The sequence below is a fragment of the Pseudorasbora parva genome, chromosome 8, assembly GCF_024679245.1.
Source record: "Pseudorasbora parva isolate DD20220531a chromosome 8, ASM2467924v1, whole genome shotgun sequence".
NCBI lineage: Eukaryota > Metazoa > Chordata > Actinopteri > Cypriniformes > Gobionidae > Pseudorasbora > Pseudorasbora parva.
Window position 1 is genome coordinate 2,990,797 of NC_090179.1, and position 17,451 is coordinate 3,008,247.

At 40.4% G+C, this 17,451-nt stretch overlaps 1 long non-coding RNA gene across 1 annotated transcript; it reads right to left on the bottom strand.

Annotated features, from left to right (window-relative positions):
* Window positions 1-13,032: 13,032 nt before the first annotated feature.
* LOC137084973 (uncharacterized) lies at window positions 13,033-13,772 on the bottom strand. Its single transcript, XR_010906862.1, has 3 exons — window positions 13,569-13,772; window positions 13,196-13,463; window positions 13,033-13,114 (listed from the first exon to the last, which is right to left on the bottom strand). It is a non-coding gene; the product is annotated as an uncharacterized lncRNA (long non-coding RNA).
* Window positions 13,773-17,451: the final 3,679 nt, after the last annotated feature.

A 17,451-nucleotide genomic window follows, 5' to 3' on the forward strand; every position in this document is an offset into this window, starting at 1 on the left:
TAGCAAGTACTAGCCTACTGTGTGTTTGAGATTTCATGTTTGCATAATATTGACAGGCTCAAAGGTGTTATCATAATCATTTACTACGAATAATATTATTATCTGTGTGGAGACATTTCCCCACAAAGTAGGGAATACCAGGACACACACACACACGTTTGTTTATAAGTGAGGCCATTGCATGGACTTCCATTGATTTTATATCGGTTAGTGATATTTTATGTCCCCTAACCTAATCCCTATCCCTAAACCTACCCATCCCAAGAACGTGCAAAACAATAGATTTAAATAAAAACATGTTTTGGCCGATTTATAAGCCTTTTTAACTAGTGAGGACATTTGACTGGTCCTCACTAGTTAAAAAGGCTTATAAATAATAAGTTATCATAATATTTTACTAGATAAATGAGGACATTGGTCCCCTTTACAATTATAGCACAACAAACACACACACACACACACACACACAGGTTTGTTTCACTATATTAGTGAGGACATTACATAGACTTCCATTGATTTTATATCAGGTTAATGCTATTTTCTATCCCCTAACCCAACCCCTATCCCTAAACCTACCCATCACAGAAACATGTGCAGATCAACAGATTTATATAAAAACATGTTTTGGTTGATTTATAAGCCTTTTTAACTAGTGAGGACCAGTCCAATGTCAAACTAGTGGGTCATTTTCATGTTTTACTATATAAGTGAGGACATTTGTGTATTGCCAAACAAGGAACACACACACACACAACAGTGTGTGTTGGCTGTATTCAGATGACTTTAGCTGTGGTCTTACGCTGCTAGCCTACATTGTACTACTGAAGAAATTAAAATAAGCTTTTAATTGTTTAACAATATTTCATCTTTGTTATGAATGAGTTTGTCTGGAATTCATCATTTTTACTTTTATATTTTACGTTGCATTTATTTTGTTCTTTAAGATAGATCCTCTGAGTATTATCCTATGTCAAAAATATCAAATATAATTTTTTTAATATCAAAATATAATTTATTTCATTTTTAATCTCCAGATCGTTGTTTGTATAGGTCATAGTTTGACTCAAGCTTTTTTGCTCAAAGGTGAAGACCCAACTTTATGCATGTTTTGTAAGACCTTCCTGGGTTTAAACAATAATGCTCGTTTATCAAGTTATTTCACTTAAGGAAGTAAGATTAAACTCTAATCTGTTAATTAAACTTTGCTGAAATTAAAAACCTTGATTTGGTCTCTACACTTCATTATGGTAACTCTGCTAAACTATAATTACTAAAACTAAAACTGAAACTAAATAAATAAAAACTAAATAGAAATGTATTTGCAAAATAAAAACTAAACTAAAACTAGCTAAACCATTTGTAAAACTAACTAAAACTAAACTGAAATTTGTAGCAAAATTGAAAACGATACTGAAATAAAAACTAATTTCAAAAAGCAAAACTATAATAACCTTGCCGTGTAGATGCACTTGATGACGTGCAATTTGCCACAACCAGCACCACCTGATACGAAGTAGTAAAACGGTTCTGGATTCTGACCCCACACGCGCTGCTGACACCACTGGCAGACAGTGTAGAATATGGCTGCCTGCGTCTCGTTGAGACTTCGAAACAACGGCCTAACAAATTCGGCACTCATCTGTTCCTCTACTTGTGGATCCGGTATTCTGGAACATCGTCTTGTACAGCACTCTCACCCTCCGGATTGACGTCTTCTCGTTCCGCAACACACTCCAAGCGGTCGACTTCGACTTCAGGTGCAAAAGCAGTCCCTGAACGCCTTGTCGACTTTTTCGCTGTGTTTCTCAAAGTTCTCTTGGCGTGCTTGCACGATGGCATGAACAGGCATCAGGAGACCCGGGTGTTTGGGTAGCTCCACAGATGCGCTAGTGTAAAACTGCTCATACGTTGGAAATCTATGAGGTTTTAGCTGTTCGTTGGAACAATGGGGCAAGTAAAGCTTGAGTAATCTACCGTAAAAATTTTCGGGGTTGTTTTTCTTTTGAAAACCGTGCGTACCTAATAACCGCAGCCTTACCGACGGTTCTTTTTTGGAAATATCCCATACCGTTTATCAGCCGGTGAAAATTTTTCCCTTTAGTTTGCTGACCGTAAATGATGCGGCATTCGGAAGCAAAATCTGCCAGATGCATGATCTCGAACTCTCGGGTTCGAGGCCTTGCTCTGTATTTATCGATGATCCCTGACATCCAGACGTCCTCTGAATCGGGATCTTTATTTAGTAGGGCGCTAAGCGAGAGACTCATCTTAAGCGCATCGTCGTCGGTCGGTACGAACACAACGCTTAATGAACACTTCTTCAACGGTAAGCTGCATGTTCGCGCCACGGACTCCGGCGCGCTTACCTGCCTATGTTTGGAGTACCCTTGCATTATGTGCTTCATTTCGTCCTCTTCGTTCACGTTACTTTCACGCACGTACTTGACGACGTTCTTTAGCAATTCACCCATTTCATGCTCCGGCTTCGAAATATACGACAACATGTATATGATGCAGCTAAAAGCATCAATGATGTACTGAATGTCCATGTTGGCGTTCCATGCCAGTCACTGCTGCTTAGGGAAGCCAAATCTACATAATACATTTCCCTTCTTGCAAGATTTGGAGTGATTCCGGCTGTGAAGCTGAACTTCGGTGACGATGCGATGAAGCTCAGGATCAGAGTCGGAATCGGGCAACCGGCAGGATATGTAGCGGTCGATAAAGTCGCACACTTCCTTATCCTGTTCGCTCTCAAACTCCGGTGCATCCTTTATCCAAGCAAGGAGATGGATATGTGGGCTTCCTCTAGCTTGAAACTCAACCCTGTAAAAGTAGTCCTCGACTTTACCGATGGGTTGGGCGGGCGACAAGAGCAGATGAGTCATCAGCGCGTCGACGCGTTTTTCAAACATGCGCATTACCGTGACAGGGTTGCTCCGGAGCGCGACGCATTTTGTTGTCCAGTCGAGCTCGGAAAAGTCGATTTGTTCACCTTGCTGGGCCTTGATTGCGGTTATGACTTCAGGCCATCGCATTTCGGCTGCGCTGAACGTGCAAAAAAACGTTGGGGTCCCTAACTGTCTAATCATAGCCTGTAGATCTCTCACAGTGTTCTCCCAGTAAGCTGGAGAACCTCTCAACGGTTGCATAAAACGCGTGGTGTCTCTGTTGTGGACCAAGCGCTCGATTTCGCGGTTGTCCTGAAGCAGCCTGTTTCTAGCAAGTTGCGTTTCCGTCACAAACTGGGTGAAGAAAAGGTAGCTCTGATCTTTGGTGAAACGAGTATCCACACTGAACAATCGGACGTTGAAATACATACTCGGACTTATGGATACTTGTCTTGCCTCGTCGATTGTGTTCTGTCCGGTCAGAAATATATACGTGTCTAACGTGAGACCCGGTAGGAGTTCGTCCTTTTCCTCTACACTAACGCGTTGTTGTTCCTCCCTATCGTCGTCGTTTTCGTTATCTAAGTCGAATGTTGCCGTTTCTCTTATGGAGATGTCCCGATACTCAGAATGTATCGCTTTCAGCGTCGCTAAAGCTGAAAGGATGTTACGCATGTTAACGGTAAGGAAGTGCTGGTAACCTTTGGAATGTATGTGTCTCTTTAGCTTGACCTGCAGTAGCTGGGACTCACTACTAGGTCTTGGGAGAGAGTTGACCTTCTTCTCCACTTCAGAGGGCACACAAACAACAGAGCCATGCACCGCTCTCTATTTTCCCTTTGGTAAAGCAATTATTTTAGCAAATGGTAAAATTTTAGCGACGAGTTGGCGTTCGAGGACATTCAATTCGAGCAGTTCCGCTGGGATGGGTGGCAATTCCAGTCGGTTAGCTGCTGCGATTGAAGACGTGGCCTCTTTTAAGATGGCTGTCACACGTGTCGCAAATCCACTCCTCTCTTCTCTCTAGCGGAACGACGCAAGGACTTGAGCAGGCACGATCACAAGCGTGGACATACTTTCCGGTCAAGCAAGACGCGGCAAATTGAACGTTTTTGACGTAGTTCCTTCTGTTACAGGCCTTGACCTGATCCGGAAACAGGGCTCTGTGACAGAGGGTGCAGACATGTGTTGGCCCATGTCGAATCTTGCATCGGAACGCATTAATGGCACTCTCCATCGCTTGGCCAACCAAAGGCTGCGGTGTTTCCTGGCTTAAGCAGATGTACGGTCTATATTTCCTTTTAATCCTGAGTGCGCGTAGGATCCGATATGAGGCATCACCGGCACATTTCTCTGTCTTGCACAGCGTTCATCGCAGGATGTGATGTGCTCTAAACTCTGGGTCACCCGCATATCTCTTAGCCATGTACGCTTTCATTTTACTCTGGAACAGAGTATCCGTCCTATATCGCCTAACCATGTACTCTTTCATTTTTCGCTGGAATAGAGTATCTGTGTTGTATCGTTTAACCACGTACGCTTTCATTTTATTTTGGAAATTAGTAACTGTCCTATAACGCTTAACCATGTACTCTTTCATCTTACTATAAAAAGAGATTATCCGTGCTATATCTTCTAACCATGTACTCTTTTTTGTCTGAACAACCTCATCTATTTTGTATCGCCTAGCCATATAGTCTTTCTTTTTGTTCCTGAAGTAACGATCCTGATCGTACTTTTTTCTTAACAACTTAAATTTCTTTTGTCCGAAATTGCAAACTGCTGACATACCTATTTCTTTCATAATCCTCTTTTTTATGTTTTCTGATGGCATAAGATGCGGATGTGTCTTTAATTTCGTTTAGAAATTTTAAGTGATTTACGCATTTGTTTTCTTCGCCTGTGCTTATTTCTTTTATCTACCAAAGCCTGTTTTTTTGCTACCGAGTCAACAAGACTAACTTTGGCTCCAACATTTGTCTCTGGTTCTGGTGGAGCTGAAGTCACTTGTGACAGTCTGTTCACAAACTGATGGTGAAGGTATTTGCCCAGACTGCTGCTCTGTTTCAAAAGATACAGGCATGAATTCATAGGTGGCTTTATCACCACGATCCTGGAAGACCTTGAGGAGTCTGTCAATCATGTCGCTCAGGTGTGTAAAAGTCAACATGACAGCACGTCCACGACCAGTAGGATGAGGCAAGCCTTCTGCAGTTCTTGAGTGGGAGTCAAAGAATCCGTACCTTCCGCATCCGTCTCTGAACACCGCGATGCACTCTGGAGAAACGATGAGCAGTGCATGGCGGACATCGGTTGTGAGGCACTGCAGTCTTTCAGTGAGAGGAATCCACCACCCTTCCATGTCAGGGGTCCCTCTGGCTCGTAGATAGCCCAACGTCACTTCAGACTTCTGTACCTGGTGTTTTTGACTAAACGATGACACTCTCACTGGTACTTCCTCCATAGAGAGATGGTCCTGATATAATCGCCCTTCAGCAATGAGTTGCATTTTAACGGCGGCGTACAATGCATCTCCTTCCTCTAAAACTCTATCGAGGTCCGGCATTTTAAATGAAACCCCTTCATTCTGATTAGCCAAGAATGTCAACGCGACGCACATGCACTGGTGATTCCTGGAGAAAACATCATACTAACATCATTCTGACAATGCGACGCCTGCACGGACAAAACCCTATCCCTACCTTCCGCAATCATTTGACCCGAAAACTGAGCTACAGCAGCGCTGGTGCTTGCCTGTTCAACCTGTAAATAAATAATTCATGGAATAAGTAAAATTAGTGTTATAGAATGTGTTTGAGTGAGTGAGTGAGAGTACTTGTTTATACAAGTTACCAGTTAACAACATGTCCCCACAATGTAATATAAACCTGAGATCACCAGTCAGTGGTCCCCAAAATGTAAATGGGTTCATAAACATGCTAAATAATGTTTTTTTTTTTTGAAAATGTAAAAATGCAGAATGTTTCCTGTGCTTGGTAGGTTTAGGGTGTCTTTGTGGGTGTGTGTGTGTGTGTGTGTGTGTGTGTGTGTGTGTGTGTGTGTGTGTGTGTTTAGGGGCGGGTGTGTGTGTGTGTAGGTTCAGGGGCATGGTAGGACGATAGAATGTTTGTTCAGTGTAAAATCCAATATGCCTACGGAAAGTCCCCACAATTTACAAAACCACTACGTGTGTGAGTGAGAGAGAGAAAGAGAGAGAGAAAATGTGTGTGTGTGTGTGTGTGTGTGTGTGTGTTTAAATGAGTGAGTAGATTTAAGAGTGATTGTTTGTGAGACTGAGAGTGAGTGTGATTGAATTTAAGAGTGACTGCGTGTGAGGAAGAGTGTGTGTGTGAGAGAGAGAGAGAGAGAGAGAGAGAGTTAGTCGTACCTTGTTAGTCGTGGAGAGTTGATCCTTCAGGTCCTCCTTTTCCCGACGCATTTGCTGAGCCTGCGATCTCTTTCCTTTCCGTGGCATCCTTTAAAATATCAAGAGATAAAAAAGAAATAAGACAAAAAAGTTATTCATGACAAATTTCTCCTGTGTAAATTTGGATTAAATGTCCCCCCTTCTATGTAAAGCGCTTTGAGTGCCTTGAAAAGCGCTATATAAACCGAACGCATTATAAATTTATCCGATCGACTAATTTGACTAAATTTAGTAACGATTAAAAGCACAGTTTACTTTAAAGTCATGAAACAACCATTGATTTCTTTTTAATCCTCAAAAGTAATGCATATTGAAATACACTTCTTTGTTAGTTTAATTCATTTTAACAGAACATTGTCACTTTAAGAGGGACTTACTTTGAAAAGTTCTCCCGATGTAACAGCTGAGGAGCCTGAAAAGAGAAAACCTGCAGTACTCTCAGGTAGAAAAATCAGTTAAACAACAAAGAAAGATACACTGTGTAGATGAAGGTCGTGCTCAGATCAGTCAGTCTGGAAAAAATAACAACAACATAATGAAAACTAAACTCAAGTCAACTATGCATATCTTCTTTGCATGTTAAACATGAATTCTATATTTATCTGTATGGATAGCAATTTAGAAGCTGTATGTTAAATATGCATCCACCCTTGAGAATGACGTCTCATCACACCACACCCGGTCTGTGCGTCGAGTAAACACCTCCCCAAACGGACGAGCCGCGCATAGTCAACGAGAGAGACGAGGAAAACAAAAAAGCATGCAAATGGAAATTATCGTGGCCGAAAAAATTATCAAGCTAATTTTTTTTATCATGTGATTAATTGATTTATCGACTATCGCGACAGGCCTAACTCTCTCATACACACGAAGTGAGGCATAAAGCGCGTCACGCAACGAAACAAAATTATTTTCAGATCAACGTGCGGGCCACACTAACACGTTAGGGACGTTCGCGAACTGGCCAGAACAAAATGTCCTCGGAACGTCTGTGAGCGAACGTTACAAAGCAGACAAAATGCGGACGTCCGCCGAACGTCCGTCAGCGAACGTTACAACTCGGACCTACTGCGTACCTAAACGGACGTTCGCAACATCCGGGGGACGTCCCCTGTTTGCTGGGTCTGTCTCTGGGCCCCATAAAGCTATCCTGGCAGCACTCGTCTCCGTTGGAACTTTCTATTGCGGTACTAGAATTTGTCCCTTACCACAGTGTTTATAGATGCTGTTTCACATTTTATATCAACGTTTATGGATTAGGCCACCCGTGCACCTCATGCTCGGTGCACTCATTGGGATGCATTAGACTAAGAACACTGTGTTTATGCAATTTGTTTTGCAGTCAAAAAAAGAACACAAGCACACCAGCTCAGACATTTTCTGGGTTTTTATTTAGAAAAAAAGAGAAGAAAAGGAACTTTTTTTCTACAAAATCTACAAAATTAATAGTTGATGACGAAGTCTCATCTGAAAAAACAAACAAAGAATTGATTTAGTTTCACTTATTGAGTAACTGCAGCACAGATAGGATTATGATGATCAACGTACTCAGCAAAATAAAAAGCTCCTCCTCTTCTGCTGCAGTGAGGAACACCTCCTCCTCCCCATCCAGCACCTGCCAGGGCTCGCCGTCCGGCGGTCGGACTTCCGCCGGCTGGTGACTTGCCGGTTGATCTGGCGGGGCCTCAGGTGGGGCCTCTGCAAGGGAGAAGTCAGGGACCATAGAGACAGCGGGCTCCGAATCCGTAAGAAGCCGGAGCTTCCCTATGGTCACTGATCTCCCAAGCGACCTCACCACCTTTAACCGCGCCTTCGCCTTCAAAATTATAAAATCAACACTTCAATATTTTTTAAATAAGCAGTTTCATACATTAATGTTAAACAACTCTGTCAATCCTTTCAGTTTTAATCCTGACTTACCGACAAGTCCCCATGAGCCCTCTCCAGGTGCTTCTCAGGATACTTGTACGAGCGGCCACAGAGTGGGCAGTCCAAACAGGACAGCCTGACTGTGGTGCGTATAAAGGAGGAGGAGGAGTCTCTGCTCCCTATTTACCATGTCCTGGACGACAATCAAATGCCTTTTTACATCCATGATCCACGACTGGCATAGGGGGCAGCGGACTGCTGTATGAAAAGATAAACGAAAAAAATCGTTCGAACACACAGTGTATATGATACAAAATGATTTAATAAACAATCACTGAATAGATCAACAAGCCAGCATTATTATCTCGATATGGCATTTTCTATGAAGAAGATGATGATGATGATGATGATGATGATGATTAAATTAGATGAAAAATAAATAATAATTCTCATGAATATATATATATATATACACACACACAAACACGCACACACACACACACACACACACACAGTACTAATACATTACATTAATTTTAATAGAGGTTTGCGAAAGTTCGTGCAGAAAGGCGTGCAATTTAAATGAAAATAAATGTATGAAACGTCAACAAAGGAAGGATGGCGTTCTGTGACAATGGTCTTAAATAACGCCCCTGGATGGGTGGGCTCAATTAGGCCGAGATATTTATACATGTTTATAACTCATAATTTTACGATCAAGCTTTATGAGCATCATATATTGGTGAACTAAACCAAACTGTACAGTCAGATGTCGAAAAATTTACAAGATGGCATTTATAATAACACATTTGTAAGCAATTAATATTAAAATGATTGATTGTCTTACCTGATCGGATGAATCTGCGCGATTAATGAGCACATGAGAAGCCCCCCTTGATTGCCATGACAACGATCAACAAATAACGCCCACTAATCCAAATTGCCCCTCCCATCTTTAATATTTTTTTTTTAAATTATTGTAAGTTTTTTTAATACTTATTTTATAATAACAAATTTCCCATGATTATTTTATTTATTAATTATTTTTTTATATTATATATATATATATATAAAAAATTTTTTTTTTTTTTTTTCAAAATAATTTTTTTTATAATATTATTTTTTCATAATTCATATTTTTACAAATATTTTTTTATGGTCATTTTTAAATATTTTTTGTAGATGATATTTCATATTTAATATAGATTTTAATATTTTTTTTGTAATGTACTTTTTTATAATGTACTTTTTTTACAGTTTAATGTGTGTAAGCCATTTGTTATGCAGCCAAAAAGGACAGGACAGTATGAATTTTTCACATTTAACCCTTGTGTGGTGTTCATATTTTTGTTACTCAGCCAGTGTTCGTGGGTCTGGTGGACCCGCTGCATTTTTGGGTATTTAATTCAACAAAATCAAAAATGTTATGTTAAAAAAATCAACAGATGTTTACTTCATCCCAATTACAAGCAATATAAACAGCATATATGGCTAATATTTTCTCTGTAGCTTTGTTAGATCACATTTAAGAACCTCGTGTGGGAACGGCAGGGGTAGAAACAAAACACTTGGAGCTACTCTCTCACGCTTACACACAATCCCTCTCTCACACACACACATACACTCATGCAGACACACCCATAACCCCCCCCCCACACACACACACACACACACACACCCCACACCACACACACACACACACATATGCACACTTGGATATGTGGTGTATGGTTACTCTCCATAGGCATACTGGTTTTTCTAATGTACAAACTGTATAATATATCCCCTTACACTAAACCTACCCATAACAGAAAACTTTTGGCATTTTTTGAATTTCAAAAAACACCATTTAGTGTGTTTTAGTATGAGGACACAGATGTCGTCATAAACCATGTTTACGTTGTAATGCCCATGTCATTATACACATTTGTGTCCTCATAAACCATATACATGAACACACACACACTAACAGCAGGCCCTGGCAGGAGAAGGACAGAGTAAAGGTACACAGGACCTACAATTCCCACACTTTTATGAGCCCCGGGTCCACTGGACCCGAACATCCTGTGTGTGATATAAATGTGTAGGGGGGGTGTACAGTGTGTGGTCATTGAAAATGTGTTCTGATATTCGCCAAGGCCAATGAGTCTCAGTTTGAAAAAATAATTAATCATATCCTTTTTTTTTTCGATAAAAAAGGAAAAAGGGTCCAACAGACCCGAACACCATACAATGGTTAATGTAATTTTTCATGGATGAAAACACCTCTACTGTACTAAGCACACTCGGCCGAACGCAGTCGTCTAACTTTCAGCTTTCTGGGGCCTTCGGTTCCCGAGATACCGTGACTTCCTGTCCAGTTTTGAGGGGCCGTTTATCGAAAACCAAACCGAGTTGGATCTCCAAAATTCGGTTGCTCTTAGGAGCCCTAGGGGCCCTTCCAACCCCACCGTCCCCAGCTCCAGGGCCCTCCCGCTTCCACGATATTAATTGTTACATTTAAAGGGCCTAACTCTGGACTCCTTATAGCGATTCTGGCAGTACTCGTCTCGTTTAAACCGTATAGTCGAGCTCTACACACGTTCCAAGTTTCAGGACGATCCGCCGTGTCCTCGTTGAGAAAATCGGCAAAAAGCACGCATTCAAAATGGTGGCGACCGTGCAGGTCTCCATTCTCGGCCAACTTTTGCTCATTGCTCGAGAACGCGAAGCCCAATCGGGCTCAAATTTACGTCAAAAACTCCACGCTGCCCCACAACCTGAATGTGAGAGTCGCGGGCCTCCGGGGCGCCCCCTGGCGGATCGCGAATTTTAACCTTCCGAGGGCTCTAGCTCCCGAACGGAGAGGCCCAGGACGTCGGGAGTGAGTGCGTTCTTTAGAGGACGTCGAGACTTTCCAACGAGATCCCGAGGCCCGGGGCCCCTGCGTTCACGAGAAATAAGGCCGAGAGGGGGCAGACAAAGGTCGAGGTCATTGCTGGCCCATTAGTGTATATTTTTAATTTATCATTAGAACAGAATGTTGTTCCTGATGTTTGGAAATCGGCTTTGGTTGTAGCCCTGCTGAAAGGTGGAGATTCGGCCAATTTAAATAATTATAGACCGATTTCCAAGCTATCGGTGATAGTCAAAATTTTAGAATCTATTGTCAGTGAACAGTTAAAGGAATTTTTGTCCAGAAACAGCATTTTGTTCTGGTATCAGTCCGGTTTCAGAAAGAATCATAGTACGGTAACTGCCACAATGTAAGCTCTAAATGACATTACCTGTGCTCTAGATAAAGGAAGATCATGTGCATTTATATGCTGATGACACCATCATTTACTGTTTTGCATCCTCCATTGATAGCTGCATCTTAAAGCTGCAGGAAGCATTTGTAATACTTCAGCGTAACCTCATCTCTCTAAGACTAGTTCTGAATGATAAGATAACCTCATCTCTCTAAGACTAGTTCTGAATGATAAGATAACCTCATCTCTTTAAAACTAGTTCTGAATGATAAGAAAACAAAATATATTGTTTTCTCTAGGAAACGTAAGTGTGAATCTTCTTTACCATCTCTTTACACTTTGCAGGGTATTTCTATAGAACTAGTATCCTCCTATAGATACCTAGGCTTTGTATTGGAAAAGGACTTATCATTTAAGTTACATATTAAACATTTGTTATCTAAGTTAAGGCTACAGCTGGGGTTTTACTTTCGGAATAGTGCATGTTTTTCACAGTCAGCCAGGAGAAAGCTGGTGGAAGCTACTCTTACCTGTCTTAGATTATGGAGATGTTTTTTTTACAGAAATACCACTAAGGCTCTTTTACAATCATTGGACTCTGTTTATCACTCTGCTTTAAGATTTATAACTTGGGCAAATCATTATACTCATCATTGTGCACTGTATGAAATGGTGGGTTGGCCTTCACTTCATTTAAGAAGGTACAAGCACTGGCTTATATTTGTGTATAAGGCCATAGTTGGCCAGCTTCCTCTGTATATGAATAGTCTAATAACTGTCAATAGTAAAGGGCATAATCTGCGTTCAAGTAGATACATTCTTTTAAATGTCCCCTTAATGAAGACAGAGTTTGGAAAAACTGCTTTTATTTATAGTGCATCAACTGCCTGGAATGAGATTCAAAGATCACTAAAACTTAGTGTATTTATTTCACTCAATGAGTTTAAGTTATATCTTAATCGAACATTTCAAGCTTTCTGTACTTGTTCTTGTTCTTAATCATGAATTATTGCTGGAAATGTGTGTGTGGTCATTTTTGTTTTATGGTTGTTGGTTTTATTTTGTTTTTTGTGTGCTGCTACCTTGGCCAGGGCTCACTTGTAAATGAGATATCGATCTCAATGTGATTTTATTCCCTGGTTAAATAAAGGTATAATAGAGAATCCAACATTTTTTAACTGCCCGTTACTCCCGAACCACGGGGCCCAGTAACCCGGGGAGAACTCGTTCGGGACGGGGAGGGCGGCAGCTTTCCAACAAGACCCCGCACGAGCATCGGGGCCATTGTGTTCCCGAACGGGAGCCCTAGGGGCCTAGTGGCCTTTGCGTTACAGAGAAATACATTTTTAAACTTTACCCAGAAAAGGGGCTCTGTCTCTGGGCCCCATAAAGCTATCCTGGCAGCACTCGTCTCCGTTGGAACCGTCTATTGCGGTACTAGAATTTGTCCCTTACCACAGTGTTTGTAGATGCTGTTTCAACCTTTATGGTTTAGGCCACCCGTGCACCTCATGCTCGGTGCACTCATTGGGATGCATTAGACTAAGAACACTGTGTTTATGCAATTTGTTTTGCAGTCAAAAAAAGAACACAAGCACACCAGCTCAGACATTTTCTGGGTTTTATTTAGAAAAAAAAGAGAAGAAAAGGAACTTAAAAAAAATCTAAAAAATTAAAAGTTGATGACGAAGTCTCATCTGAAAAAACAAACACAGAATTGATTTAGTTTCACTTATTGAGTAACTGCAGCACAGATAGGATTATGATGATCAACGTACTCAGCAAAATAAAAAGCTCCTCCTCTTCTGCTGCAGTGAGGAACACCTCCTCCTCCCCATCCAGCACCTGCCAGGGCTCGCCGTCCGGCGGTCGGACTTCCGCCGGCTGGTGACTTGCCGGTTGATCAGGCGGGGCCTCAGGTGGGGCCTCTGCAAGGGAGAAGTCAGGGACCATAGAGACAGCGGGCTCCGAATCCCTAAGAAGCCGGAGCTTCCCTATGGTCACTGATCTCCCAAGCGACCTCACCACCTTTAGCCGCGCCTTCGCCTTCAAAATTATTAAAATCAACACTTTAATATTTTTTAAATAAGCAGTTTCATACATTAATGTTAAACAACTCTGTCAATCCTTTCAGTTTTAATCCTGACTTACCGACAAGTCCCCATGAGCCCTCTCCAGGTGCTTCTCAGGATACTTGTACGAGCGGCCACAGAGTGGGCAGTCCAAACAGGACAGCCTGACTCTGGTGCGTATAAAGGAGGAGGAGGAGTCTCAGCTCCCTATTTACCATGTCCTGGACGACAATCAAATGCCTTTTTACATCCATGATCCACGACTGGCATAGGGGGCAACGGACTGCTGTATGAAAAGATAAACGAAAAAAATCGTTCGAACACACAGTGTATATGATACAAAATGATTTAATAAACAATCACTGAATAGATCAACAAGCCAGCATTATTATCTCGATATGGCATTTTCTATGAAGAAGAAGATGATGATGATGATCTGAATAAATGAATAAATAATAATTCTCATGAATATATATGTATATTATATATATATATATATATATATATACACAAACACACACACACAAACACACACACACCAACACACACACACACACAGTACTAATACATTACATTAATTTTAATAGAGGTTTGCGAAAGTTTGTGCAGAAAGGCGTGCAATTTAAATGAAAATAAATGTATGAAACGTCAACAAAGGAAGGATGGCGTTCTGTGACAATGGTCTTAAATAACGCCCCTGGATGGGTGGGCTCAATTAGGCCGAGATATTTATACATGTTTATAACTCATAATTTTACGATCAAGCTTTATGAGCATCATATATTGGTGAACTAAACCAAACTGTACAGTCAGATGTCGAAAAATGTACAAGATGGCATTTATAATAACACATTTGTAAGCAATTAATATTAAAATGATTGATTGTCTTACCTGATCGGATGAATCTGCGTGATTAATGAGCACATGAGAAGCCCCCCTTGATTGCCATGACAACGATCAACAAATAACGCCCACTAATCCAAATTGCCCCTCCCACTTTTAGTATTTTTTTTTTTTTTATTGTAATAGTTTTTTTTATACTTATTTTATAATAACAAAAATTTCCCATGATTATTTTATTTAATAATTAATTTTTTATATATATATATATTTTTTTAATTTATATATATATATATATATATATATATATATATATATATATATATATATATATATATATAATTTTTATTTTTTTTCAAAATAATTATTTTTTATAATATTATTTTTTTCATAATTCATATTTTTACAAAAAAAATGTATGGTCATTTTTAAATATTTTTTGTAGATATTTCATATTTAATATAGATTTTAATATTTTTTTTGTAATGTACTTTTTTATAATGTACTTTTTTTACAGTTTAATGTGTGTAAGCCATTTGTTATGCAGCCAAAAAGGACAGGACAGTATGAATTTTTCACATTTAACCCTTGTGTGGTGTTCATATTTTTGTTACTCAGCCAGTGTTCGTGGGTCTGGTGGACCCGCTGCATTTTTGGGTTTTTAATTCAACAAAATCAAAAATGTTATGTTAAAAAAATCAACAGATGTTTACTTCATCCCAATTATAAGCAATATAAACAGCATATATGGTTAATATTTTCTCTGTAGCTTTGTTAGATCACATTTAAGAATTGCAACCTTGTGTGGGAACGGCAGGGGTAGAAACAAAACACACTCTTGGAGCTACTCTCTCACACTTACACACAATCCCTCTCTCACACACACACATACACTCATGCAGACAAATTTGCCCAATTGCACAGCCTTAAGAGCGTGCATATCATGAATGCTGGGTCTCATTTGTTTTCTGAGAATCTACTGAACCTACTGGTAACTTGTTTGCCACGTAGCAATAAAAAAAATACGAAAAACCTTGATTATTCTGGTTAGTCACATTGTACTGCAATTATTTTGAACAAGACTGTACATCCGATTTGATATCATTCCGGATGTATACGGATATATACCGATCCATGGAATTTGACCTATCCGGCCAGTATACTCCTGGATTCTTCCGAATTTCAGCAGTGTATACAGGAGTATACGGGTCCGGATACACCTTTTTTCATGCAGTGGATGTGGTCTGTAGTGTGTCAGGCTTCTGCTTTGAACTGCACATCATCTTTGTTAAAAAGTTTAATTTTAAAGTTGTCCTTAATGTTTGTGGTGCACAATTTGAGAAGGAGGTATTGTATGTCACATGCCTGTCCTGTCTCGTGTGCACGTGGGTTTTGTGGACATGTGCTCCTGTCATCAGCTGTGTCCCAAAGTGAAGTGCGTGCACTTCGAAGGCCGCATTTGAAGTGCGATTAAGTCATAGTGGCACTACGAAGGCTGTCCCAATGTGAAGGCTGCACCCTCTGAAGGCCGCATTTGAAGTGCGATTAAGTCATAGTGGCACTACGAAGGCTGTCCCAATGTGAAGGCTGCACCCTCTGAAGGCCGCATTTGAAGTGCGATTACGTCACAGCGGCACTATGAAGGATGTCCCAAAGTGAGAGCTGCACCCTCTGAAGGCCGCATTTGAAGTGTGATTACGTCACAGCGGTGCGACGAAGGCTGTCCCAAAGTGAGAGCTGCACCCTCTGAAGGCCACATTTGAAGTGCGATTGCGTCACAGCGGTGCGACGAAGGCTGCCGCAATTCATGAGCGACTTCAAAATGAGCCCTTCGGTTCTCAGGCAAAGGAAGGGTACAGCAGATGGGACCTTCCCACAACTTCGCAGCCTTCCCTATCCCAGAATTCATAGCACACTGGTGACTACAGGATTTGACTGGTCCGCATTCCCGCGGCACTCGATCAGATTCCAGTTAAAGACGGTAGCGGTCGGTAACTCAAGTGTAGCCTGGATACTATTGAACACAACAGCGCAAGCGCTTTAAGTAAATAAAACGTCCAACGTTAGTGCATTCACACAGTTCCCAGTTCCCTGGCCTGAGCAAGATGAACTTTAATTTCCCAATTTTTAAATGCTATTTATTTCTCAACCATTATCTCAAGAAGATGAATCAGTCCATTATCACCCTTTTCGCTGTTTCTTTCTCTCTTTTTTTTCCATACACTTTCTTTAAATAGCCTTCACAATTAAATCTGCGCGGGGCTGTATTTTCGTCCCGCTCCCGCTATTCCGCACCGCACCATTCCGCTCGCGCGTAAAATTCACTCTGTGCTATAAATTATTTTATTTCTGACCCGACTGATCCAGCTAAATTTAGATTTTGTTTCCAGAATCTATCCCTTACAGAAAGAGAGACATTGGGGATAGGAATTGTCCATGCAATCATTTATTTTTCTTACAGCCTAGGCTATAGCCTGTCAACACCGTAGCTAAAACAAATATCACAGAAAAATAGGCTAAATCAAATGTGACATCTGTCACTCAGAATTATAAGAAAAAAATTATATAAACGAAAACTGCGGACTTAGATGCTAAAATAAAAATTTTTTATATGAATGAATGAATGAATGTTCACTGACGACGGTCAACGAAACATCGATCCTCCAAAGGCTGAATGCGTGGCCGACACAGAACAATTTAAATGGCTAGCTTATTATTAGTTTATTATTATGTTTTATGCAAGTTATTTGTAAATTAAACAAAGAAACTGTCTTTGTTCATTTTCGTTCACTTCAAACGTAGGCTAAATTAAAGAGAAGTGGTTGTTCTGTAGCTTAGCCTACATTGTTTATAATGCACGTTATAATTTGTAGCTACATTAAACACATGTTTATACATAGTATTTTCTTGTCATGTAATTTAAAATGTGTAAATGAAAATAAATTGGTCTATACATTAGCCTACCCTTTTTACAACTATAGCCTATTTATAGACCAATAATATAACTTGAGTTTAACATCAGAAACAACAGAAATTTTAATTATCAGCCAAACCAGAAGAAAACACTTTTCTACACTTTCATTGCGCTGAGCGGGAGAAGCTGGAGCTGGATCGGGATGGGG